The following is a 26,851-nucleotide window of genomic DNA, read 5'->3' as shown; positions in this document are numbered from 1 at the left end:
TACATGTGTAAATGTAGACTGCTAAAGATGACTCTCTCTTGCTTGCATATGGCCCCAGAATAAAACTGGCTACACCCAGGGAGAGAAAATCCCAAACCAGAAAGATGGATGAGTTAATCCCAGAATTCCCAGGCTAGCTGCTTACCATCACTCCCAGTCTTTATGCTAAGCTACGCTGACTATCTGATTCCAGCTTTGTACTTAAGGTTGCCCAGGCGAGCAGATTATGACTGTTCAAGCCTAAAAAAACCCAGATGATAACAAAAAGAAAAGTTTTACATTTCAGTGTTGTGGCTTTTTATAATAACAAATTAGAATCCTTTCATAACTTATGCAAAAACTCTGTACAACCCAACACATCTGTCCAGCAGAGAAACATCTGTTCTCTCACCTTAGCAGTTTATTTTAACCTAAAAGTGTCAAGTCTGTTTTATCTATAAAGGTCAACATCACATGTTAGAGCTAGAGTGAAAACAGGACGGCTACCTCCTTGCAACTAGGAAAAACCTGTGCTGTCATGGTGATTGCATTCATTTTTTGTTTTTTGCATCTAGTGACAGATTGAAAGTAGCTGCACTGACCAACTGGTTGCCCAGAGGTTGAGTGTGCACCACCCTCAACCACTTCTAATCCGGTTGTTCAGTGATGACGCGACGAATCCTACTTCCGGGTCTAAAGTAGTCTGCGTTTAATATGGCTTTTGTGTTGTTAACATGTTTAATGTTTTGTATTTTCTTCTATTTGATCTCAAAAAGCTCCTAAAACAGTCAGTGATCCCTGTTGACCTCCCTCGGCTTTTATTACCGCTAATCATTTATTTAAGATCAGTTTTTAAAACCTTAGGATGTAACTACAGCCCAGCCCATGCAGCAGTATATGAATGACTAACCTCGTATTGTGGATGGATTATCTCAGTTGTTCTCCTGGCTGAAGTCCTTTTACAGCGTCCTGCCATGCGATTACATTTGTTCCTGACCACCGAGAACACTCACGTTAACTTTTATCGAGTGGGAAAAAAAGTTAGCTTGTTTATGTTATGCTAACATAGCTGTGTTGCTAGTGGTCACGTAGCACATCATTATATACCAGCTAGCCCAACTTCAGTAACCCTACAAACGTCACTGCTGTTTAGTTTTCTGTCTTCATTTATGCTGGAAGTGATAACAGAGCTGTACGTTTGAATTTGTTTCCAAAACCCCGCAGTCAGGACATGCTATATTGTATTTAGATAGAAGCTAGCGAGCTAACTCCCTGCTAACTTCTAACTCCGTTAAATGTCATAAATTCCGTTTTCATGGATGCCTGGATGTTAAACTCAATTGTTACTCCTGGTAGAGCAGAACGCTGATCATTTTATTAAAGATGAAAGACTTTAGACAGTTTTTCAACTCTCAGTAATGTTATAGTGATCGTTTGATATATGGACCTGCAGCGGAGTTTAGGTCCAGACACGGCTAGTGACGTCAGACTGAACAACCGGATAGCAAGGCGATTGTGCCTCAAGTGAGCCAACCGGTCTCTAGACAACTGCAGCTAGATTCAGATTGAATCACTCTCAGACAGATTGGCAAATGTGTGCAAATAACTGCCGTCTAATTGATAAAAGCAGACAGATTGCCAATATGATGTGGTCAGTCTGAGTCAATTTGCAGTGATGATCATAATTTGTCTGCAACAGAGGTCTCAGCTCTACTGTTTGCCGGCTAGTTGTGTCATTTTTTTCAGTTAAATTGTTGTCCCGCTGTGACTGCATGATTATTTGTGTAGGAATCTGAACTTCTCTTTCAGATTGGCTGGATTCTGAATATAAGCAGTCAGTGTGAATTTCTGTGTATGCAGATGACAATAGATTTGCAGTTTTCAATGATTTGTCAAAGTTGACACAAACAGATTGCATGTAATTGCCAACCTGACCTCATTTAGTTACAGACTGATTGCAGATAGACTTTGTGTTGTTGCTGTTTTACCAGAGTTGTTCTGAAGATGCCAGCTGACTGCAAATGGTTGCAGACCACGTCCTCATCTTCGAGCAACCATGTCGAAGTCAGCGAGATTGTGTGACTGTAGCGTAAAGGTTCAAAGTTCATCACAGGCATAAAACATGAAGGAAAATGTCTGTATATTTAAACACACACTCAGAAATAAGACCTAACGCTCTGTTTGTAATGCTGAAACACTTTAATGTTATCTGACGTTTGCTGTGCTGGTTTTTACTACGTCCTGTTTTACACTGTGGAGCCATTTTAACATGGTGTTTATTGTATTTTATTTATTGATTTATTTTTATTTTCATATGTTTGGTGCACTAATAAAAACATGTAACCCTGTGGCGTGCAAGCTGCTGATTGTTCATATCTGATATAGGAGAACTTTAATGGCACATTAAATCTGTGGTGGTGACTGTGGGTGTGGGAGCTTTCTGACAAACATGAAACTGCACAGGAGGATTTCCCCTTCAAAACACTGAGCTGCTTCTTTACAGTGAAAACACTCGAGTTGATTCTTTTCAGATGGGCTCGCAGGGAACACACAGAAAGAAACAGGAAGCAGAGAGATGAGGGTTCAGGGACAGACTCTTCTCTGTGAGTCCCTTCATCACTTTTGAGTCTTGACCTTCTCTCTGCCTTTAATCACAGCCTCTCTGCTCAGCCACAAAGCACAGTGAACACGCCGAGCCGTGGCTGGCTACTTGATGTTTTCAGGTGGAAATCTGAGTACGACCCTTCATAGATGCTAAAAATGTGCAGATATCTGTTAAAATTTGAGATGAGGCCGAGCTGTGACTCATTGGTTCCACGTTTTTGTCTGTGCAGAGCTTTTCAAACCTGGTGATTGTTTGTTTGTTACCTATTGGAGATGTTTTGGCTGATCACTGTCGGCTCGTTGTCCCTTCTCTTTGTCTAATCTGTGTCGTCTCATGGGGACCCCCCACCGAGACGCCACTGCTTGTGTCCTATTAATCCTTCTGCTTGGTCGAATCAGAGCCTCCGTCCACAGACTTTCCCCCTCTGACCCCCCTTTTTTCCAGACCAAACAGTGCAGGGGATGAAGGGTTAAACCAAGCAGAGCTGCAGCACATTGCTGTTTCTGAAGTTTTCTGTTTACAGCCTTTAAGCATATAAAAAGGTTATTAATTTCTTTCTCTAGGATGATGATAAACAGGTTTTTCTGTCAGTTTTCTGCACATAAATCAGCTGCACGCAGAGTCTTACAGGTGTGCCTATGGAGTGTTTACCTTTATAGCAATTTATCTAATAGCATATACTAGTATCTGTGCTCCTCTGTCAGTCGGTCTCCCTCCTCTTCACTCACAGAAACAGTTTTAATGGGTCATTGTGTCTGAATAATGCAGAGCTCGGGGCTTTGCTGCTAAATTTGGTTCAGCATCTCCTCTGTGATAGGCTGATCTATATCTCCCAATGCCTTTCGTCTTTTTTTCTTTAAAAAAAAATCCATTACCCCTCCCTCAGAGTTTTTTTTTTTTTCTTTACATTTTGTCCTCCAAAAATGCTTCCTGCTCTGCTCAGTGTGAGGTCAGAGGTCGCTCTGAGTCACGGCTCAGTCACTGAGCGAGCAAACATCAGAGGCCGGGTGTCACCGCCTGGAGAAATCCTCCGTGTTCAGACATTAAAGTTGAGATTTGGATGCGTTTATCTGTGCAGAGCTGCTTTTTCTGTGGTTGGGAGATGATCTGTGCCTGCAGAGCTGCATAACAATGAGTTCAACACAAACCCACTCATCTCTGCACTGCTCAGAGGGTTTGGAAATTTGCATGTGTTGCACTGATGACTCGGACACAAATTGTAACCGGAGGAGAAGGAGCTCTCCGTCTGACCTGCATTAGGTTGTAGAAAGGTGTCTGACTTGTCCATCCTGCTCCTTTCCTCCCTCGGGAGTTGTGCTAATGAAACCGTGCCTAATCTCTGTGTGACCCTCACAGGTCAGTTTGAACAGGTACTAGAGGAAGATTTTCTTTTCATGGTAATCAAACGTCATGTTCAGAAGCATTAAAGACTCACCAGAGAGCAGGCCCAACCTTTTTTATTAAGGGACATGAACAAAATAGCCGTCATGCCTTGTGAAGTGTCCCCATTTCTTTTCTCATTTAGCTGTCACACTTTGGGCAGCCCATTTATGGCATTCAGAGCTACGCTGACACCTCACACAGTTCAACAAAAGGGCCTCGCTGCCTCTGGTTTGTTCTAGAAGGGATGTTTGATTTCATCTCCTCCCATCAGATGATGCAATCAAGTCCAGGCTTTGTCCTGCTTGTTGTCCTATTTGCTGACAATCTGCCTCAAATGTGTTTGGTTCTCATAATTCCTGCCATCAACTCTTTAAACAAGCTTCATGAACAAGTCACCAAGTCATTAATAACGTTTTGTGTCGTTTTATATTGTAATGTTCATTTACGGTAGCCATGAAATCCCAATGCACACTTGGAGTTGCTTGTTGGCACATCTTCAGGGAACCACAGAAGGTGTGCCATGTATTCTGATTGGTTGCTTAGGATCTTTGGGTTCATGAACTAGGTGATTCACAGAGAAAGTGTGTTAGATATCTATCATTAAGTCAGGCAGGCTGTCTGAATAAGAGACTGAAAAATTTGCAGGTGAGAGGCAAATGCATGAGTGTTTTTCTTTCATGAACAGATGAATGCTTCAAATTTGTAGCTGCTTCTTCTAATTCCCTTCTCACCTGCATCCGATCTATCATTTTAAGGCTTATTTGAACTCCTTTGAAACCTATTTGCTGGGCAAAAGGTAAGGCAGGAATTTCTTTCTGCAGAAATAAAAATAAAAGAGAAACTCTGAAATCAGTTAGATGAGTGCAGGAGAAGATGATTTGATTGATTTATCCTGCTGAACTAAAAGCAGCTTCTGTTACCATCACCATAAAACCGGAGCCTCAGTCCGAGTTTTTTTTCATCCCCATCATTCCCATGAGGAACTGCTCACTTCTCTAACAGTTCATAAAAAAAAAAAGAGACAAGGTTTACGGCTCGTCTCACGGAGCTTCCTCATTATGATCCAAACTCACCACAAATCAGACAGGAAGTTCCTGCATGAAACCATTGGCTCAGACTGATACGATGACATCTGAAATCGCTCATATCCTCCAATAGGTCTTAAATGTCACCACAATGTCCTAAAGATGGATTTCATGTGTGAAACCAAACACTGATTTTACACTGGCACTGATTGTTTATTTTGGGGGCGATCGTGGCTCAAGAGTTGGGAGTTCGCCTTGTAATCGGAAGGTTACCGGTTCGAGCCCCAGCTTGGAAAGTCTCTGTCGTTGTGTCCTTGGGCAAGACACTTCACCCGTTGCCTACTGGTGGTGGTCAGAGGGCCCGGTGGCGCCAGTGTCCGGCAGCCTTGCCTCTGTCAGTGCGCCCCAGGGTGGCTGTGGCTACAATGTAGCTTGCCATCACCAGTGTGTGAATGTGTGTGTGTGAATGGGTGGATGACTGGTTGTGTAAAGCGCTTTGGGGTCCTTAGGAACTAGTAAAGCGCTATACAAATACAGGCCATTTACCATTTTATTTTGAAGGCCTACAAACAAATGTATGCTGGCTAAGCAATACTTTTACAACTGGAAATGTATGCTTTTGGTATTAGTAGCAGCAGAAATATGTCGTTTGTGAAGGTACCATCAACTTTGAGCCATGTCTCTCATGGAAAATAGATTTTTAATCTCAATGTGACTTTTACATGGATAATAAATCTTGTCATTGTAATAATTTAATTTGATAAACAATACAGTGTTTGTGTTTTAATTGAACAAAACCAGGAAATTGAAAGGAACTGAATGAAGAAATTGAATGAAGGAATAAAAGATGGATGTGATCACCGTGTCCTTGGTCGGTGCCATTTTGGTGTTTTGAAATTTAGAGCTAAAGAGCCATAGTTAAATGCTTTTTGTCTTTTTTGACTCTCGCAGGACAAGAAATTACATAATACACATCAGATATTGTTCAGGAAGACTAAAAATTCAAGTCAGTGCAATTTTATTTATATAGTGCTAATTTGCAACAACAGTTTCCTCAAGAAAGAAATCAGGGGAAATCCCAACAATCATCTGAGCCTATATGAGCAAGCACTTTGGCGACAGTGGGAAGAAAAAAACTACCTTTTAACAGGAAGAAACCTCCAGCAGAACCAGGCTCAGGGAGGGGCGGCCGTCTGCTGTGGCCGGTTGGGGATGAAAACTAGCAACTGAAACCGTAAACTCACCAGTAAAGTGCTTATTAAGGTAAGAGTTGAAGTAAGATGCTGAGTAACCCTGTGCTGGCCATTAGAAAGACTGTAGGTTCACTTTTAACATCTGGAAAATAAAATCTTGGCCTAAAAGTTCTTAAAGCAACACTAACAGTCTCCTAGGTTATAAAGATTTAGTCTAGAAAAAATGTGATCACACAGTAAGTTCAGAAGTGTCCTAAAATCTGATGAAGTTTTTCTTTTTGAAGGAAAGCTTAGAGACTTGTAACAAGATTTCTACTGGTTAGGGCGAGTCAGACTTGTTGCTCTGAATATAATTAAAACCACCTGAATTAAAAGCCACAAAAGCAACAAAAAAACCAAAAGTAATGCACAAACTACTTAGAATCGGGGATGAGGTCATGGATCATGTTTGGGAAAGTTCTGTTAAAGTCAGTCGAGGTTAGTTTTTAGTTACCTGTGGAAATATTAAAGTAAAATCAGTGTTAACATCTTTTTACTCTGGGCCTTCTTTAGAGAATAATCCAACTTGTTGTTGCACATTTATTGTTTAAGTGTGTTTTTGGTTGTGATGCTACTCTGAATCCATATTTATTCCCAGATATAAAGTTAGTTAATTAACGTTGATTGCCTTGGGGCCGTCTTTGGTGGTGAATCTGTCCTTGACTTGTCATTTTATGGATTCTTAATGAGTTCCTTTGTGGTTACAACGCTGTCTCAAGTCTATATTGTTTGTTTAATAACTGGTTACTGACGAATGCAGGAAAGTAGGTCGAACACTGAATCTGTGGCTGGCAGAGTTAGTGTTTGTCTTTGTGAGGTGTGAACAATAACCGTCTAGCTTTCTGTACGTCTATGATGCGGAAGCAGCAACTTGTGTCTGTGCAGCTGTGGCGTCCAGCTGCAGCGGGCCTCTATACTATGAAGGAAGCTACAGACACTGACCTGACCAAAACAATGGCCGAGCCGAGGCCAGGTATAAAAATAGGCTGCCTGTTCATGGGCTTCCTGTCCTCTGCTTAACAATGCTCTGCACATTTTTATGCCTTGTTGGCATGAAGCAGTGACTTTAAAATGAGACTCTTAACATTATAAACTGCTCCCTGCGAGAAAAAAAAACTCAGTAAAGCTCATTAAAATCGGAGAATATTGAGTTACCGAGCGAATCAGAGCAAGTAGACGAGGAAGATGTGGATGAGCGGACACAGCAATCCATCTCTACCCAATTCCCAGGGGTGGGTGATGTCACTTCCTGCTACATCGATCTCTTCTGGTAAGGCGCAGCGCTCTGGAGACGGAGTGTCGGCGTGAGGCTTTGATTTTTTTTTTTTTTTTTTTTTGGTCCTGCATGATTCTGAAGCGTGCAGCAGATGCTTGGGAGACCCTCGGGGCCTTGCCATGTTCACCGATAAATGATTTATTGCCTAATTAATCTGACTCCTCCACCACTGCCATCATCCAGCCTAATTAGACCCTTGTACTGTCCCCATGAAGGCTGAAGGTATCCAAGAAGTGCTGATAAGACCTTCCTAATTACCTTTATTTGAATAGCATCATATTTATCTTAATGTACCCATTTTTTTATTAAATTCCAATATTTTCTACTAGTTTTGCTTAAAAATGTATAAACTGGAGCCCAAATAAAGTATTTCATGACATTTTTGCAATATTACATAAATGAAAATTATGTAATATGTTTTAGACATCAAGCTAAGTCAAAACCTGTTGATGTTTTTAATATCTAAAAAGAAACGTTAAAAATAAGAATACTATGTTTACATTTCTCTAAATCTGGCTTTTTATTGTTGATTTAAAAAGCTGGGTATTATCTCAGGCCAATATAAAGTATGGATGTACCTTCCAGTGGCTGGCAGGGTTAATGTTTGTTTGTAAAGTGACCTCATCTGATTATACTGAAGTGTATAAGGAAATAATACTAATTTGGACTTGATCGCACAGTAAACACTCTCAGTTTCAAGTTTCAAGTCTTTTTGGCTAAAGTTGATTTTCATTTTGTTAGTCCAGACTTGTTATGTCTGGTTTGAAAATGTTAAGCTGATGGTGACCAAAGCTCAAGGTTTCAAAAATGGACATTTTAAAACCAATGGTTGACATCTTGGTGACGTGGTGTCTTTTATATAGCCCGCTGTAACATTTAGGCTTGACTTCTTGGCTATCTGTTCAAACCAAATTCAGCCACAACAACAAGTCTTTGACATGGCATTAATTAGTTTGGAGTCCACTCTATCGCTAATAACAGCTAGACACATAGCTGTTGTAGTTAAGTTGAAGGAGTTGAAAGCTGTGGAAATGGTTTTGACCTTGACTCGCTGACTCAGCCAGCGAATGAGGATTTATTTGGATGGGAGCGTATTGACCTTAAGACTTCATCTCTACTGCATTCTTAGTCAGTTAATGAAAAAATCGAGCGTTCTGCTTTCAATTTCTAGAAATTTTTACTAAAACTGTCACTATAAAATGGGATTGCCATCGACTCTGCAAAGCTTCATTACCATATGTGCATTGAACGAGGGTTTGTTTTCTGATTGCTTTTGTTAGGAAAAATGGCAGAACAATGCACGCAGAAGATTAGCTCAGACAGCACAATAGGTTTTACAGTCCCCTCTGATTGCTCATATTATGTAAAAATAGGATATAGTCAGCATGATGATCAGACCTGCAGCACAGTGGTGACTTTGAAGCTGAGAATGCCTGAATCATCTTTTCTAAGGGTGGGTTATGGTGTCCTTCAAAGGGATGTAAACCTGACACAAAGAACAGAAAGTGATTTTACAGAGTCTTCCCCATCTGTCCTTCATCCAGAAAAATCAATCGTTCCCTCAGTGTCTTCAGAGCACGCTGCCTTTGTGCGAGGTCACCATCTGGCAGGATTGGCTTCTCTGCTCTGAGAGGCTGAGTGGATCGTAAAACCTTCATAGAACAGGTGGATCCAGTTTGGTACTTCCTGTGTGCCGAGTTTGCCTTTTCAGTGCTGGTTCTACTCTTTTACCCTAAAAGCCTGTGAGAGTAAACATGCCATCAGCTGAAGATATCCTGTCACTGACCTCTGACCTCCCTGTGCTGCTGAGGAAGCATATGTGCCATCACTGATCAATAACAATCTCATCAGGAAACTGTTGTTCCTCTTGTACCAGTACTTACGACTGCACTTATTCATGTAGACACAGACAGGTACATTGTTTTCATTGTATTGTATTTAAATCTGTATAGTCAGTAACAGTGGTGCGTAATAGTTTAAAGGGAATCAAAGTAAAGATATGAAGCAAGAGAACTCACAAAACCAAAACAAACTTTAAATCAAAACAGTTAATCAAGGATATGAGATGTAAATCACTTAGAACAGCAACCAAAAGAATCTCTTTCATAATAATAAAAAAGAGACATTTTTGACATTTCTGTAGAAGTAAATCAACTTTTATCATTGTTTCAGAAGAAGAATATTTATAGATTGCCACAGCCATGTTGTTGTTGTTGTCGTTTTTTTAATTGACTAGTATGTAGGTTAAAATCAATTTAAAAAAAACCCAGCGGAAATCATGGATTTATGGATTAGCACCAAAAATATCTCTTTTAGTTTGTTTGTTTCAGCAAGAAAACCTTCACAAATCAGTTGCTATTGCACTGTTCAAAATATCTGAATTTTGACGATTGTCATCCATCAATATTTGGAGGTATACTCTAAATCATCATATTTGATCCATAAACAGCAGAAATGTTTAAATTATGTGATTGTCTGTTGCCCTAAAACAGGTTAAACTTAGATCGAGTACAAGTTTGAATCAAATGTTCCAGGTTTTACATGACTAGTAGATGAGACTCTTCAGCACAGTATAGTAGTGTATCATCTACATCAGGGGTAGGCAACTCCAGGCCTCGAGAGCTGGTGTCCTGCAGGTTCTAGATGTGTCCTTTATCCCTTCACAGCTGATTTAAATGGTTAAATTTCTTCCTCAACATGTCTTGAAGTTCACTAGAGGCCTGGTAAGGAACTAATCATTTGATTCAGGTGTGTTGACCCAGGGTGATATCTAAAACCTGCAGGACTTGCCCACCCACGATCTGCATATAAACGTATGTAACAAGTAGTTTATAATGAAACAGTGTAATTAATATAAATGGTAAAAAGAAATGTCCTAAAACAGAACCTTGTAGAAGATGAGTAGTTATCAGTTAAGTATTTGAATGAATAATTCACTGATAACGTTTGAATTAAAACCAATGTATTTAAAGTTTTTTTTAAAGAAATCCACAAAAAAACCCAGCACAGTGTTACTGTTCTTATCCATCGTTGAGAGCCAAAGTCATTGCAGAATCAGGACAGTAGTTCATATTGGGCTCAGAATGTGATGCTAAAACTCAGGTAAACAATACTATTTGGAAATTGTGTATTTATTAAGGTTTCTGTTTTTATTATTAGCCTTATACTTTCCAGTAAGCTATAATTTCATTAATTGCAACACTGCAGAATATAGTATCCAACTGTGAGGTTTTGAACATACTGTATTCCAATTTTTCATACTTGATGCCAATGTCTGTCATATTTGCAGATGGATGTTATAAACCTGGGTCAGCTGTTTACCCACCACAATAACCTTGTTTTTTATGAGAGCATTCGGGATGTAAAGCAGCATGTGTGGGCATATTCTGGACTCCTAACCCAGAATATGGTGTCAGCATCCTGCAGCACTTTTAAATGCCACTGTATCATGGTCTAATTCATTGTGACAACACAGTTTAATTAGCTTTACGTAACCTTAGGCTGCAGCTTTATTTATTCAAGAAGCTAAATATGCCTTAAGTGCTGTAAGTGAGCAGATTTTGCTTTGTTGTTTCCACATACATGAAGATGGAGAGATGGTAGGTCTCACAGTCGTTCTTGGCCCTGATGCTGCAGTTGCATGCCCGTTTGAAACTGCAGACTTCTCATCACATTCAGCATGCGAGCCACATGAATAGTTTCATTTTAAGTGAGGGATTACGAATGTGCTTCTGCTGTAGCTGGACAAGAGCTCTGACCCCTGCAGCACCGCAGGGCCTCGGTTTTTGGCAGTGTCACAGAGCTTCTGGCTCACTGAGGCTGTTAATGCTGTAAGCTGGTTTACATGCAGTCATTGATCGAGGTTTGGACAGAGGCAGAGACCAAAAAAGACCAAAGTGAGGCATATGGATGACTTTAAACCCCTCAAAACTCAGTTTGAGGCACTGCAAAATGTATTGCTGACCTCTGACACTTTCACCCTTGGTCTGTGTTGCTGTTTGGATGATGTGTGTGGCGTCTCTGGATAAAAATAACTTGCAGTGATCATAATGCCTGCAGCTGAAGGTTTGACAAAGTGTGAGTCATCCTGAGAGCTGCAGGGCGGCTGAGCTTCAATGAGCAGAGAGAGAGAGTTTCTTCAGCCATCAGAGCACCGATGCACTCGTCTTTACTTCCTCCCCTTCCCTTGTCTCTCCTTGTGTCCTTCATTGCTTCCTCTAATCGTTTCTCTTCATTTTGCCATTTCCTCCAATTTTTCCTCCAATATTTCCTCTCCCTTATCCCTCTCCTTGTTTCCTTTGTTTCCTCTCCTCCTTTCATTAATTATTTCCTTTTATATTCATATTTTTCTTTATTTCCTTTAGTTGTTTCCTTCATATTTTTTTATTTCCTTTTCTATCCTTTTTCATTTGTTTTCTTGTTTCTTTTTCTTGTGCCCTTATTTCCTTCATTCTCTTCCTCAGCTTGTTTCCTTTATTTCCTCTTTCCCCTTCCCTTCATTATTACACCTCTTCTTGTCGTCTTAATATTTCCTCGATATTTTTTCTCCTTGTTCTCTTTGCTGTTTCCTCTTCCCTATTTCCTCATATTCTTGACAAATATTTAGGAATATTCTTGTCTTTTCCTCCTTTTTCTTTCTTTTTGGCATCCTTTGTTATTTGCTCTCTTTTGTGTCCCCTTTTTGTGTTCTCTTGTTTTCTCTCCTTGTTCCTTCTCCTTGCTTTCCTTATTTGTTTCCTTTCTCCTTTCCTCTGCCCTTATTTCCTCATCTCCTGTTTCCTTCATCTTGGAGACAGTGTAGGGTTGTGGCAAAGAAATGTGAGGATGAGGAGTTAAAGCTGTCAGTAGAACACGTCTTGTTTTGTGGTTTTGTGGTGTTATTGATGACATGGAGCTGTGTCACTCCATAAGAGCTGTTTCCTCTCTGAGCTCCTCCAGGAGCCTCCTCTGTCCTTGAGGAAACATTTGAAGATACTGAAAGGATGCTTCATGATTTCCTGTCCTTGCTCTTCATCGCTCTCCTCTGTGATTTTATGATGACTCAGCCTCTGGCTCTCTGTCAGTCTTTTATGGATGAAGCAGTTTTTCAGCAGAAATTCCCGCTGCGTCACACCGCCCCCCCAAAAATGTTTCTGCACAGGAACCAAAAGAAGAAAAAAGATTTATGAGATCAAACGACTGCAGGAAATCTGAATTCAACCTGACTTTTCATCTCCTTCATCTGACAGGAAGTAAAAGAAACACCTTGCCATATTTCCTTTGTTGTTTCTTCTTCATGTCTCCATAGATATATCCTTTCCTCATTCCCTTAATTTACTTTCTCTCCTCTTCTTTTGTTTCTTTGTTTTTTACTCTTGTTTGTGTCCTCACCTTTTCTTGTGTCCCTTACTTCATTCCTTTATTTCCTTTGTCATTTCCTTTTACTGTATCCTAAGTTGTTCCTCTGCTTTCTTTCTGTGTCCATTTCCTCTCCTTTTTCCTTTGTCGTTTCCTCTCCATGGATCCTTAGTTAATTGCTTTCCTTATTTCCTTTCCTATTTGTTTTTACTTGTCATTTCCTATCCCTGACTTTCTACTCATCTTCTTTCCTTTATTATTTCCTTTTCCTGTTCTTGTTTCCTATGTTGTTTCCTCTCCTCATTTTGTTTCTTTTGTTGTTTCCTCTTCTCTCCTTGTCGTTTAAATTGTTTCCTTTCATTTTAGTTCTTCTCCTTGCGTCCTTTGCTGTTTCTTCTCCTCACTTTGTTTCCTTTGTTTTTTCTTTCCTCACTTTCCTCTCCTTCATTTCTCTTCTTACTCTATTTCATCTCTTTTCTTTATTTCCTTCACTTTTTCCTCTGTTTGTTTCGTCTTCTTATATCCTTATATTCTTATTTTATTTTCTTGATTCCTCTCTCCTTTGTAGTTTCCTCTCCTTGTTTCTTTGTCTCTTTTAAGTTCCTCTGCTGTTTTCTGGTTTCCTCCTTGTCAGGTTTAGCTTCTTTTAAGTGGCTATGAAAGGCTGTAAAAAACATTTTCTTCATAATCGTTTAGAGTCAGGAATTAAATATTGACGAATGGTGTTTGTGTGAGCGTGGGAACGAATCAGCCATCGCCTGAAACTCAGAAAGATTTCTGTGACAGAAAGCTGAAAGCTTCCCGATGTTTGCCTCTGCTGAAGAGGAGCAGAGGTCTGACATAAAGAGGGGATGAGGAGGACGTGAAACAACAAGGCATTCTGGGAGAAAATAGGCCTTGTGTGAAAGGCAGCTTGTGTGGGAAGCCCCGAATTCCAAAGTTGACTCGAGAGGAAGAAAACCAGCAACTGAAGACGGCTACACAGACTCCATAGGACTCGAGGCATTGTGAGAAGAGTAGAGTCTGTCAGAGCGAGTCCATAAAATATTCAGGGACAGATGTTTTGATCAGAAAACAGCAGCTGCCTTAGAGGAACATCCACCTGCCAGCGAGCGGTGGAAGGAAACTCAGTTCGCAGCTCCGACTTTCTGATGGGAGAAGCCAAACTAAACAGCTGATTTAACAGCAACAGACGTGATAAAAAACCCATGGAAACAACCGCAGACAGGAAACGCTTATCCAGCTGCTGGTTCTGTTTGAACTGCAGAAACAATATGACCAACATAAAGGAATCCCACACTGACCTGCTGGGCGAGTTTACCGTTTCACAATACAGAATAATTATAGTACCATATAAACCAATGGGTGGATTAATCTCTAATAGTTGGAGACTATAGAGAAAAAAACAAACAAGAAACTGTCAGAAAACATCAAACTGGGCCCACACTAACAGGCCAGGGTAAAGGTAGTCGCTTCAGTCACTTACACCAAAGCTGAGAGAAGTACATGCCCACTTTCTAATCCCCGGACAGCCTCATCCCTGCTCGTCTCTTCTTACGCCTCGTTTCTACCAGCATCTACTTGGTTTTGCTTCTGTACCATCTCAACGTGTGTGTGATTGTTATAGGACACAAAAACAACACAACAATGGAGGACATCGAGGCAATGCTGTACCTGTCACAGAAACGACCATGTCGTTTGACCACAGTGTTGGTTTGTGTGTGCAGTCATTTTCCTCATTGTGGGATTTCAAAAATGGCGGGTTTGATTCTTGTGAAGGAGTCGCTCTCATGACTCATCCAGTGACATCACTCCCTGCCCAGTCAGATTTCTCCAGTCTGTTGATGTCACGTTTTTGGCGCAACTTGCTTGCTTGGAACTCCATGCGAGTAGGGCCTAATGATGTCTGGTACCACGTAATAGAAAACCTAAAAAGTGAGTCGAGTCAAGTCGAATAGGTGCTAGTGGAAAAGGCAATAGATGGTCAATGGTTTAGTAACTTATACAGTGCTTTTCTACTCAGTTTGAGCACTCAAAGTACTTTCTTACTACAAGTAGAAAACGACTACTTATAGTAAGAAGTCCCGCTGTAGATTATTTCCTCTATGATTGGCTCTTATATGAAACTGCTTGTCTCTTCTTGGATGGTCAATGGTTTGGTACTTATAGTTCTTGTCTACTCAGTTTGAGCTCTCAAGGTGCTTTCTTACTAGACGTAGGAGTAGTACTAGTGGTGCTATATCTGAGAAAATTGGCGTAGTTGCCTTCTAAGTCGCCCTCAGGGTCTCACCCTTGTACATGTAAGAATATAGGAGCACATACTTCTACATGAAGGTTTTATCACCAGTGACCCCTCACTATCATCCCTAAAAATGTGAGCCTCTGTGCTGATATGAGCTTAAATGTCACTGAAAGTTCAGTTTTATGCATTAAATATGTTTAAAAATATCTAAATGTAACCTTACAGATTTATCTGTCAAAATTAGCAGTAATTATAACTAGCACGCAGAGTTCATTGCTGCTTTAGGCTGAAAACTTTTCATCATTATAGTTTCATAACACTGCAGAGAGCGAGAGTGACTTTTGACCTCGGCAGACATCAGCCAGTTGAGTTTGTTTGCCTCGAACGTTTGAGCCAAACAGACCCTCGATTCTTCTCTGCGGAGTCATTTCAGGAATGATGAGCAGAGCTGCAAGAATCTTTCCAAAAACCTTTTCACACCACGAACGAAGAAAAGACTGAATGTTGATCTCAGAGTCAGAGGAGCCCTCCGGCATCTGAATGTTCCCAATAACATTCCAAAATACGGAATTCATAATTAATGAAAAGGGCGTAAGCTTCCAGAATATCCTTAGACAGGGACCAGGATTACTCTGTTATCGACTTGTTTTTTGGGGGCAGCGCTTTGTGGATTTTTATGACTCGGTGACCAATATTTCCACCACGACGGATGACACTTTGAACCTGTGAGGGAGCAACAGGTCGTCTGGAATGGGTGCTACAGTGGCGTACTGAGGCAGAATTAAAATGACAATAAATACAGAGCACAGAGAAAACCTGTGGGAATAAATCATGTGTTTATGAGATTAAAGTCGTAAATTTAACAGAAAAACACTTGAATATTAAGGCCTCATTTTGGGGGGGAAAGCATCCTCACGATTCTCTGAGATTGGAGTTGTAAATTTATTAGAATAAATTTGAATATTCAACAAAATTAATGTCATAAATTACAAAAAAGTAATCTTTTCTATGAAAAAAAATAATATTTTTATAGTTGTAAACTTGTGAATAAAAACGCGAGTCTGCTCTGAGTTAAGGCTAAAAATTTCTAGGGAAAACTGTAAACGCTTTCTGATCACCTGTTTGCTCAGGTATCGAGTGGACGAGCAGAAACAGGTGTGCATTTGTGATTCATGAGAGTGTGCGTGTGAGGTTGGCCTTTCATGTTTGAGTCTTTCTATTTGTTTCATTGTTTGTGTGTTTGGCTCAAGGCTGTTACTGTGATTCTGTATCTGTCGCTCTGCATTTGCACTTATTCCTTTCTCTCTGTGTGTGTGTGTGTGTGTGTGTGTGTGTGTGTGTGTGTGTGTGTGTGTGTGAGTGAAAAAAAAAAAATTCCACCTTAAAAAAAGAACACTCTTTGGGTATAGATGACTCGCTCTGATTGATTCACATTATCCTGTTGAACTAAATAATAAGGCTATAATCAGGTTTGGACTGTTGTGGACCTGTCCTAAGTCACACCAAAATCCCATTCAAAACCTCCACTGGAAATCTACAGTTTTAACTCGCAGATACAAATACTGTCCAGTTTGGCCTGTGAGATGATGTCATAGATAAACATACTATTATTTGAAGTCATTCAATGGAATCATGGGACATGCATGAGGTCATGGTAGGTTTGTAAATCGTGGCGCCTGTCTGCTTTGTGCATGCATGATTCGGTTATTGTAATGAGTGGGCTGGTTTTACTAGAAATCTGTCATTTAACACATAGGAAGTATTGCTTAGTTTGGACTACAAAATGACGGGATATCTACAACTATATATTCTTTGAGTTGTTGAGTGGACTTCTGGGAGATGTAGGAGGTCACCAGATGAAAGATTTGAAGGTAAATATATCTGCTGAGTTCTGCTTGATGGGGTGATCATACAAAATCTATTTTAACACCTCCACCAACACCATCGGTCCTTTGGACTGCCATATGGAACTGTTGCCCAGTTTGGACTACAAAATTATGTAAATAGGTTAGAGTAATCTTTGGGTTGTTCTGTGGAATTCTGGGAGTTGTAGGCAGTGACCAAGTGATTTGGCACAATGATAGGATTGTTCATACTTGATTCAGTATTATGCAGTCATGCCTTGGATAGTTCAAAACCTCCATTGGTAATCTGCTGGTTTTACAAACAAATACAAATGTTGTTCATTTTGGAAGAGGAGAAGAATTCATAACCAGAGCACACTATTCTTTTGGGTTAATAAAGGGAATTCTGGGAGTTGTAGGCATTCACTAGGCGATGCAAAGGAATGATACACCTCATTGTTTTTCTCCTTTGTGAGGTGTCTGTTGCTGTGAATTGGCACTATATAGCTAACTTTAAATTGAATTCATACATGGTTTAGGACAGATGATGAATGAATTGATTTCACACAAAATCCCATTCAAAACCTCCATTGGAAATCTGCTGTTTTAACTCACTGATACAACTACTCTTCATTTTAGCCTTTGAAATGATGTCATTGTTACACATACTATTTTTTAGGTCATTCTGTGGAATTCTGGGACATGTAGGAGGTTATGGGAGGTTTGTAGATAATTGTACCTGTCAGTTTCTCCTTTGTTCATGCATGATTCAATAAGTGGGCCAATTTCAAACAAAATCCAGCTCAAAAGCCTCCATGGTCTAAGAGAAGATGCTGTAACTAGACTACAGCATTCATTGAGCTGTTGAGTGGAATTCTGGGAGCTGTAGGAGGTCAGCTGGTGTTAACAGGCACATAAAGCGGGCACATTTTAAAGCTTTACAGCCTCGTGAAACCGTCAGTGCCTGTTTAATGAGACACATGCTGGTGCTGAGTGCTGGAGGACACTTTGACCCAGTGCAGGATAAATATTCCTACATCTTCTTTCCCACCACACGCTTTTAATGATTAACCAGCACAGAGGAGCCTGACCCAGTAAATCAGAGCGGAGCCACAGCGCCCTCTGCAGGCCACAGCATCCAATTTTCACCTTACAGCTTTGTCTTATGGGAAAAAAAGTGTCATGCTTGACCGTGCGGTTTCACCTTAAAATCATTGATTACAGTATTGAGTAGACATTTTATGGTTTACCGCCGATATTGACAGTTTATCTGCATTTTTGTGGTGTTTTCACCCTGAAATAGTGTAAAATTTCCTGTAAATAGATTTAAAATATCCACATTTTCTGTCTGGGTGTAGGTTTTGGGCTGCTAAACATCCTATTTTTCATATTTGACTTATTTAGTTTCATATTTTTAATCCCTTCCAATCCAAAATCTGGTGTTATTTAAGCAAAGTCCTTATTGAATGTGATTCTTGTGGAGGTTTTTTACAGCCAGTATTTTTAATAAATTGAGTTATTGTGACTATTAATGCCCTAATCTCACTTCTTTACCTATTTCCTTATTTCGAGACTTTAAGATGTGGTTTTTTTTTTCATATTTCACAATAATTTCATCCTTCTTGTGAGAAAAAACGGCTTTAATCATATTTAAACTACAGGATACACAGTGTAGTGTTTTCACAGTGTAGCAGCGCCCCCTGTTGATGAAAAAGCTCACGTCTTCTTCCTCACAAGCAGATTTCAGGCTCTGTCTTCTTCTGTGGATTTCTTTGGTGTCACGGCTGTCGGCTCGTGTTTTTCTCACCTTCACTCACAGCTTTTGTCGGCCCTGAAAGACGATAAAGAGTTTCCAAAGAGGGCATGGCTGCGTTTTTGAGGAGGAGAGCCCTTACTGAGCATGCCCGGGATTTGCTTAATTTATTTTTAAGTAAGTCACAAGAAAAGGGAAAGAAGTTAGAAAAGAAAGCTGGAGCTGGAGGCGGTCTGATGTGAGAGGTTCTCAGAGCGTCTCTGATGATGAAAAGAAGGTCTGAGAGGCCTGAAAGAGGAGCCGCACACACAGCAAAGCCGAGGGCAGAGAAATATAACAACCAAGCAATGTTGGAGATAAAGTGATGAAGTTGGTTCAGTATATTTTATATAGGAATTTTTTTTGTCATACTTACAGAGTATCCTTTATCTGTGCAGTTGTTCTTAAATGTTCTGATGACATTAAGGAAAGTTTTCATGCAAAAACAAGTAAAAAAAAAAAAAGATGATGTGAACAAAATGACTTTTATTTACACAGTCCCTGTCTGTTACTTCTTGCAAAACACGAGCATGATATTAACACAAATACACTCACTGAACGACTGAATGATGATGAAGAGTTTCCAAAAAGGACACGGCCGAATGTTAGATGAGGAGAGCTCACTGAGCACGCCCGAGAATTGCTTTCTTTTCTTTTCTTTGTTTTTCAAATAAATCACAAGAAGGAGAAAAGTTCGAAAAAGAAAAGAAAGCTAGCCATATATATGACTTATTCACACCAGCCACTTTATTAGGTACACATGCTACTACACCAAGGTGGGCCTCTTTTGCCTTTAGACCTGCTTTAATACTTCATGGCATAGTGTCGCACAGCTGCTGCACATCCCAAAGGTGCTCTGCTGGATTGAGATTTAAATACAGACAACTAATTGTCAAGTTCAAGAAATCAGTTTGAGAGGCTTAGGTGTGCTGTCAAGCTGGAAGAAGCTATAAGCAGATGGATACTGTGAGCATGAACGAATGGACATCGTCAGGCACAATACTCACGCAGGCTGAGGTTAAACAACGCCCAATGTTGGTGAGTCTGTGAATTGTAGCCTCAGTTTCCTTTAAAAGGAGTGGCGCACACTGTGGTCTTCTGCTGCTGTAGCTCGTCTGCTTCAAGGTTAGATGCTCTTCTGCATACGGTATTGTAACAAAGAGTTACCTGACTGTTATCTGGGATCAACGAGCCATTTTCACTCAGAGAACTGTCACAACACTGAGATGGTGGTGTGGGAAAATCCCATCAGATCAGCAATTTCAACCGTGCCACTTTCAGAGTCGCTTAAATCACCTTTCTTTATAGTTTCGATGCTCAGTTAGAACTTTAGCAGTTCGCCTTGATTGTCTACATGCTCAAATATATTGAGTTGCTGCCATGTAATTGGCTGATGGCATAATTGGATTAACGAGCTGATGGTGTAACTAAGAAACCGATCGACACGAATTTACAATTAAGCCCTGACAGTCAAACAGTTTTTGATCTTTTTTCCTTCTTTCTAGCTGCTGTTTCAGGTTAAATCTGATGTGTAGATGTTTGATCTTTCACATACTTTGTGCTGAAGCATCCAAATTATTTAGATTACTGAAGTGTCTGAAACTACATATATTGCCTACACCTTGAAGTCAACACCAAGCCTGTAGTGTTAAAAACGATGTGATTACAGCACACTACTTTCTATTCTCTTCAACACACCAATCGACCAGTTCCTGTAAAACTGATGAAACGCAGCAGGAGAAGTAGCTTTCATGAAAAATTCATGTTTACGATTAAAAAATACCACAGCGGCTCGGTCACTTAAAGGTTAAGGGAGGTTTTCAGGAGGGATCACTTCCTGAAAGTAACATTTGAAACCAGGCAACAGACACAAACATTTACGGGTAACGGGTGATTAGCTGTAATGCAAAAACATAAGAAATATGTCTCATCCTGGTTTTTCAGCTCTGATGAACTACAAATGTTACTTCATTAAGGTACCGCCTCATATTCTTTTATGGGTGAACTGTAAGACCCGAAGAGCCTGAGAGCTGGGCTTAAACATCTGACACACCATCATCTGTCATGCATCGTCCAGCGGCAAGACCACCAGGAATCAGCTTGTCACATGTCGTGAATGAAGTTCGGCAGAGAATCAAAGGAAGTCGAGATTTCCTCACTTCCTCTCTGTGCTTCATTCAGGGAAGTGGTGTCTGTTACCATGATAATAAACTACAATTGCCGTGACAACCGCAATGTTTCACCACAACAAGTTTCAGTAAGTGACCGCCGAGTCACGACAGAGTTTTATTGACACGCTGGCTGAGTTTATTAGAGCAGAATCTGACACAGGAGCAGAAAGTGGAGCTTTATGGCTCAATAAAATGATAAAGACATTAAAACAGCTCAGCAACCTCTGTTTACATAAATCAACCACTTTTTGAATGGACCTTGGCAGAGTGACCTGAGATCTGTGCAGATAAACACTCTGATGAAAGATCAGTCAGCTGAAAGCTGGACAGCAGGTGGCAGCAGTGAGCTGCGGTGCGTTCGGTATGGGAGGAATGCTGGGAATTTTCTGTGTGTGTGTGTTTGGGTCGATGTGTGTGGGCACAGAGTGTGTAGATACTGAGAGTTTAACAGACACCCAGAAATCAAAGGTTCAAGTCCTCAAGTAATCTTATATTTCTGGTATTTAAAGTAATTTATTACTGAAAAATATGTCACTGTACTCAAAGAAAGCACGTTTTAGTTTTGCTGTACTTAACAGAGTTGGGATATTTTCCTACAGGGATACTTTAATAAAGATCTAAGGGTTATTTTGATTGGCTAATCAATTAATGTTGGGCTCTATAAACAAAAAACAATAATCCAGAAAGACCTGATCAGATGTCTTGTTTTGTCCCAAATCCAAAATGCTTTAATTCTCAATTTCTTTTGTGTAAAACTAATAAAAATGTAAACATTTCATATCTGAAAACCTGTAAAGACAAAAGTTTGATGAATTGTTTTTGCTTATATTAATGTTTAATTGTGTCAGGGTTCCTGTACCAAAGACTTATGGGCAAAAGGGCATTTGTTGCTTTTAAATAAAAGGGAAGTAGGACTTTCCCTGTTACTTTGTCAGACATTGCAGTGCAAATCTGAAAATACAGTGGCCTGGATGCTTAGACCAGATGTACCAAATGTGAGTGCAGTGCTTATGAAGCATGGTAAATTTTGTACAGACAGTTTTTCAAACATTGAATGGGAATCAGTTCACTGCAGTCCTAAACAATGGTCCAGACCTCTGAAAATGTCTATGTTTGAATGCAAAGTTCCAGTGGGTTAGCCTACCCAGAACACATGCTGTCAAGGACCTGTTGGTTTTAATGTTCAGCTGGAGAAACAAACCAGTCCCTAATTAATAGTTGTCTTTGTTCAGTCGTTGCTTTTATGAAGTTGGTTTTACATTTTCACTCCAAGTGGAATCTACACCGAGCTTTGGGGATCCTAAAGTTTAAAGAAAAAAAAGTTAAAATGTGCATTAAATAATCCTGTAATATTTTTCTAGTAGTTTTCTTATAATGCTCATGCATCAACTTTTCAGGGAAAATAGGGTAAATTCATGTATGAATACTTGGTGTTGTGATCTTTTGACACTTCTGAGCAGAATTTTGTGAAATTTGGTGGAAAGGTTGAGGAAGATCCCATTAAAGAGACTAGATTCTTTAAATTTGCAACATAGTTCACTGGCTTTTGTAAATTATCCCTGTGTACTTATTAGTATTTCATGTGTATGTATTTTTGTAACTCTTTCCACACAAGAGTAAAAAATACTAACTGTGAAGAGCCCTGTGTGTATTTGATGTCTGCAGGGAAACTATCTGACTGTCTAATTATGTAAAAATGTTGTCACCAGGCAGAAATGTTGCCCTAAAAGTTGCTGAATTAATCAACTGTTCTGCTGCTGCTGTTAATCTGACGGGATCACAGTTTTCTGATGCACGGTGCTCTGTGATTGGTGGGAACCAATTAGCTGCCTGTGATCCCTGTCACTAACACACACACACACACACACACACACACACACACACACACACACACACACACACACACACACACACACACGGGACTATTCACAGGCTCTGAATAATTAATGGATCCCCCTCTCTACTTTCTAATGATGCCTCTAGGGCATTTATTACATATGTATGTGCATGTGTGCATGTTATGTATGTGCCTCATGATGCACAGCACACACTCACACGCACACACTTCCTGTGTGACATTTTCTCAGAGAATCGCGAGCACGTCTCCAGAGTCTCTGCTGAATTTCTGCAGCACACACTCGCAGCGTGATGAAGAAATGATCTCTTCTCTTATGTAACTTATCAGATCAATCAGGAGTTAAATGTCGTTAAGTGTTTGAAAGGGGCAACAATCAACAGAAACACCTTTTTCACTGTTTAAATAGTTCAGCTTTCTAATTGTAGCGTTACTTTCAGTCTCAAAACCTTTAACTTACATTTCAAATATTGGACTTCCCACTTTAAATTTTTCCTTTTTTAACATTTCAACATTTTCAAGTCAAAATATTTAAAGCTTTACCTCGTGAAAAGTGAGGGCATTTCTTTTATGATATTTAAGCTTTCCCCCAAAATAATTATATTTTTCTGTCTGAAATGTTTTGATGTTCATGTAAATATGTCATCATTGATAAAAAGAAAACACTTTTGATGGATCGGACATGGATTTCTGCAGGCTCTTAACTCAAACCAGTTCTTCATTCCCATCCCAAACCTCAACATAAAGAAAGAAACCACCAGATCTTATTCTTTGGGAACTTTTTCACATTTTAACTTAAAAAAAAGAATATCAAAATAATTGCAAGATTGTCAATTAGCAGGACTGAGCATTTCATGTAGAGACATCTGGTGATATTTTATTATATTTTATTGGTTTTTGTATTCATTTGTCATTCATGTCTTTAATCTAAGAAAATGATTCAGAGGACATCACTTTGGTTCTTTTTTGTCATTTTGAGTTATTGTTGTGGACCAACGGATCATCAATAAATAGTGGTTACAGCTTTTCTTAATAGCTGAAGATATTTTCCACTTCTTATGCCAGTTTCCACCTGCTCCTCTTCTCTTTATCTGGGATTAGTGCTGTTATCACTTCACCCCCAGCTGCCCCCTTCTCCTCCTCCTCACCCCCTTTCCTGGTCTGCCTCCTCCTCCTCCTACTCTTTGCTTCCTGGCCATGAACCAATCACCGGCCTCGTTGTAATGCAGCATAACTTCAGCCCAGTGTCTGGTCGAGCAGCTATTGTAACCAGATTAAAACACATTATGTGCAGTAGCTTGTGTGCACTCAAACCTCTCGTGGGATTATTGGACATCAGCTGTTTGCAGCCCCCGATCACTCCCTCACACTTACACACACTTGAAGGTGTGTGTTTCAGTTGTGATTTTTAGTTGTTTTCAGATATTCACGAATTCTTAATCAGCTGGGCTCCATCTGTGCTGCAGCAGCATCCCGTTTCGCTGCCAGTTTTATGCTGTTTATTGTTTTGTTTTTCCTTAAACATCTGCTGGTCATATCGGATGCATTTTTCTCATCGTTTTCCGTCTCTTTAATGTTCATTTTGCTCTTTTGTTTATAAGAAGTTGGAAAATCCCTCAAAAACAAACCATAATTAAGCCAGTTTTTCTTCTTTTTTTAAATTTTGACTTATTTTTTAAGCTTTAAAATACTATTAAACCAAAGTATTGGTCTGTCGTTGTTCTATAGCCTCTTGTCAAAACAAAAAAAGGTGATCTTTTAACTTAAAAGTGATTAAGTAGTCAATATCACCCCATTTTGTAAATTCAGATTAATTCATTTTACAGCACTACTTTCTGTTATTATAATGTTCCTTATTGTCGTCTTTGTATCCCACCAAAGTTGGAGCTTAACATGGACTTCACCAAACATATTGTTAAGTCCAGTTTTGAACCTTCTGTAGCTTTATAGCCACCACCATTTCTCCTTTGTGGAGCCACAAGTGATCATATATGTGTAGGACTGAATTGTCACGTAACTTAAACTAGTCTATTTAGGATGCTGCATCCGGAGCACAGACTTATTGGACTGTCTGTTAGTATAATTAACCGCACAATAAGCCAAATTACTTGTCAGACAACTGGATTCAAAAGTGCTCCAGAAGGGACAGACCAAACATACACTTTGACGTTACGCTGATGACATGATTCAGCTTATTACCAAATCCCACAAATCTGTTCAAACGTGGTCCAGGTCTATTTCTGTAAGTCAAGGAGGCCATGCCCTTAATAATAGAAACTGTTAACCTTAATACAGTTATAAAAAGCTTCACTCACTATATAGTTGTTATGAAGGGGAAAATTTGAAAGTTTGATGGACACACTCACCATTGGAGCCAGCCTCTAGTGGACATTAGAGGAACTGCAGTTTTTGTCTTTTTAATGAGAAAGCGTTTATGAGTAAAAGCACAGGGATGAATGCTCGTGTATATGATTCGATGTCAAAGACCACCGTAGCTTTTTAATGGTTTGAGGTTGGTAACCACATGATCCTCATGTCTGTTGGAGAGAAGCTGCCCTATGTGTCTGCACATGCTCAGTGAGCAAACACACACACACACACACCCTTCAGGTGCCAAGCCAGCCGTGCATCGCCCGGCCCCCTCCCATCCCCTCTCATTGCCCCTCCATTTGCATCTCCATGGCAACAGACTGGGCGTCTGGAGCGTGGGGTGGGGCAGGTTTCTCTTCCCTCTCCTTATCTCCACATTCACTCATCTCCATTTTTGATTTGCATAAATCTGTTCAAGGTCACCTGTGCGATGGGAGTTTATGTGTGTTTGGTTTCCTAATGATGTGGGAACCAAAGAAAGGAAATCCCCACACATCATTAAAGCCGAGAGGGCAGGGTCTACACACGAGTGCCTGATAATGTCATACATCATATTTAAAAGCATTTAGTGTTCAGAATCATTTTGTTTCAGAGTCAAAACTGTTTCCTGACAGCTGGGGACGCCCCCGTTTCTTTGTAGTGAGGTTGTATCAGAATCTGAGCCACTGTCTGTGTGTTATGTGCAGTAGGTGGCACTAGAGTAAGCCTCCAAGGAGCACAGGTCTGGCATCAATAAAAAAAATCAACATGGCTTAAGTGGATGTTCTGTTTTGATCAGTTTCACCAATTTCTTTGCTCTTTCTGACAAGAAAGTGAAGCCGCTCCTCTCCACCAGACTCCATTCACAAAAACAGGAATTTTGCCTCACAACAGAATTTGTTTGCCTACTTTTGCCTTGATTGTTTAGTTGGTTAAATTGTATGAACTTGGGGTTATAAAGAGTTAGTTTGGATCTGAATAAAGGGGTCAAAAACAAAAATCACACAGCAGCTCCTATTTTCTGTGAGGAAAAATCAGTTTTTGTGAATGAAGTCTGGTAGGTATGAATAGTGTAAATTTTTTTTAAAAAAATTCTCGTGTGTTATTTGTGTGAACTTGTGTATGTACCTCCACAGTTGTTCTTATTATTCAAACATATTGTTATTATTAACATTCAAACTTAATGAAAGAAAACTGAAATCTGCAACACAACACGCTGACCTGATTTATTTCTCCAGATGTCTCCACATGTGCAAAACATCATTGTAATTTGTGTGACTAATGCAGTTTATCCCTTTTTACTGAAGCATGTTGTGACTGTTTCTCTTCTCTCTCCTCATGTCCTCCTGATGTTGGCTCACCTGTCCACCTCCTCCAATCACAGGTAAGAGAAGTAACGCTGCGTTTAGTTGTTGGTCGCCTCTGTAGCCTAAAACAGGACAATGTCTCCTTTATTTGCTGTTTGACCTTTGACCTCTGTGCTGTTGAGTCATTAGATTTTAGCTGTTGAAGCTGAGTTGGCTTCTTTAAGTGAAGCATGTTTATGAGTGTGCAGATGTGCAGCACCTCCTTTTCCTCTTCCTTCCTCCTACCAGAGGGGGACACTCCCTGCCTGCTCCCCCCTTTCTCTCCCTCCTCCTCCGCCCCCCTCTGCTAACTGACCCATTTTCCCCCGTCTCCAGGGGTTGAGGGAGAACGTGAGGCAGTAGGTGGAAGGGAGGGTGTTGTACCTCCCACTGCTCCCTAAGTCTTTGATGCAGA

General features: G+C 40.1%; 1 protein-coding gene and 1 long non-coding RNA gene across 4 annotated transcripts in view; one reads left to right on the top strand and one right to left on the bottom strand.

Moving 5' to 3' along the window:
* The window catches only part of LOC309700900, a 447,937-nt gene extending 446,971 nt beyond the window's left edge, over positions 1–966 (bottom strand). For both annotated transcript variants that reach the window (XR_014274797.1, XR_014274798.1), the window contains exon 1: positions 890–966. This is a non-coding gene — a long non-coding RNA (uncharacterized lncRNA). The remainder of the gene's footprint in view (positions 1–889) is intronic.
* Positions 1–26,851, top strand: part of agap1 (ArfGAP with GTPase domain, ankyrin repeat and PH domain 1) — a 188,034-nt gene that overhangs the window by 14,534 nt on the left and 146,649 nt on the right. The gene's annotated exons all lie outside the window — the stretch shown is intronic.

Source organism: Aulonocara stuartgranti, assembly GCF_965226115.1.
Source record: "Aulonocara stuartgranti genome assembly, chromosome: 23".
Classification (NCBI taxonomy): Eukaryota; Metazoa; Chordata; class Actinopteri; order Cichliformes; family Cichlidae; genus Aulonocara; species Aulonocara stuartgranti.
Note: the sequence above shows the minus strand (reverse complement) of the source record. Positions and strands in the feature narration are given on the sequence as shown.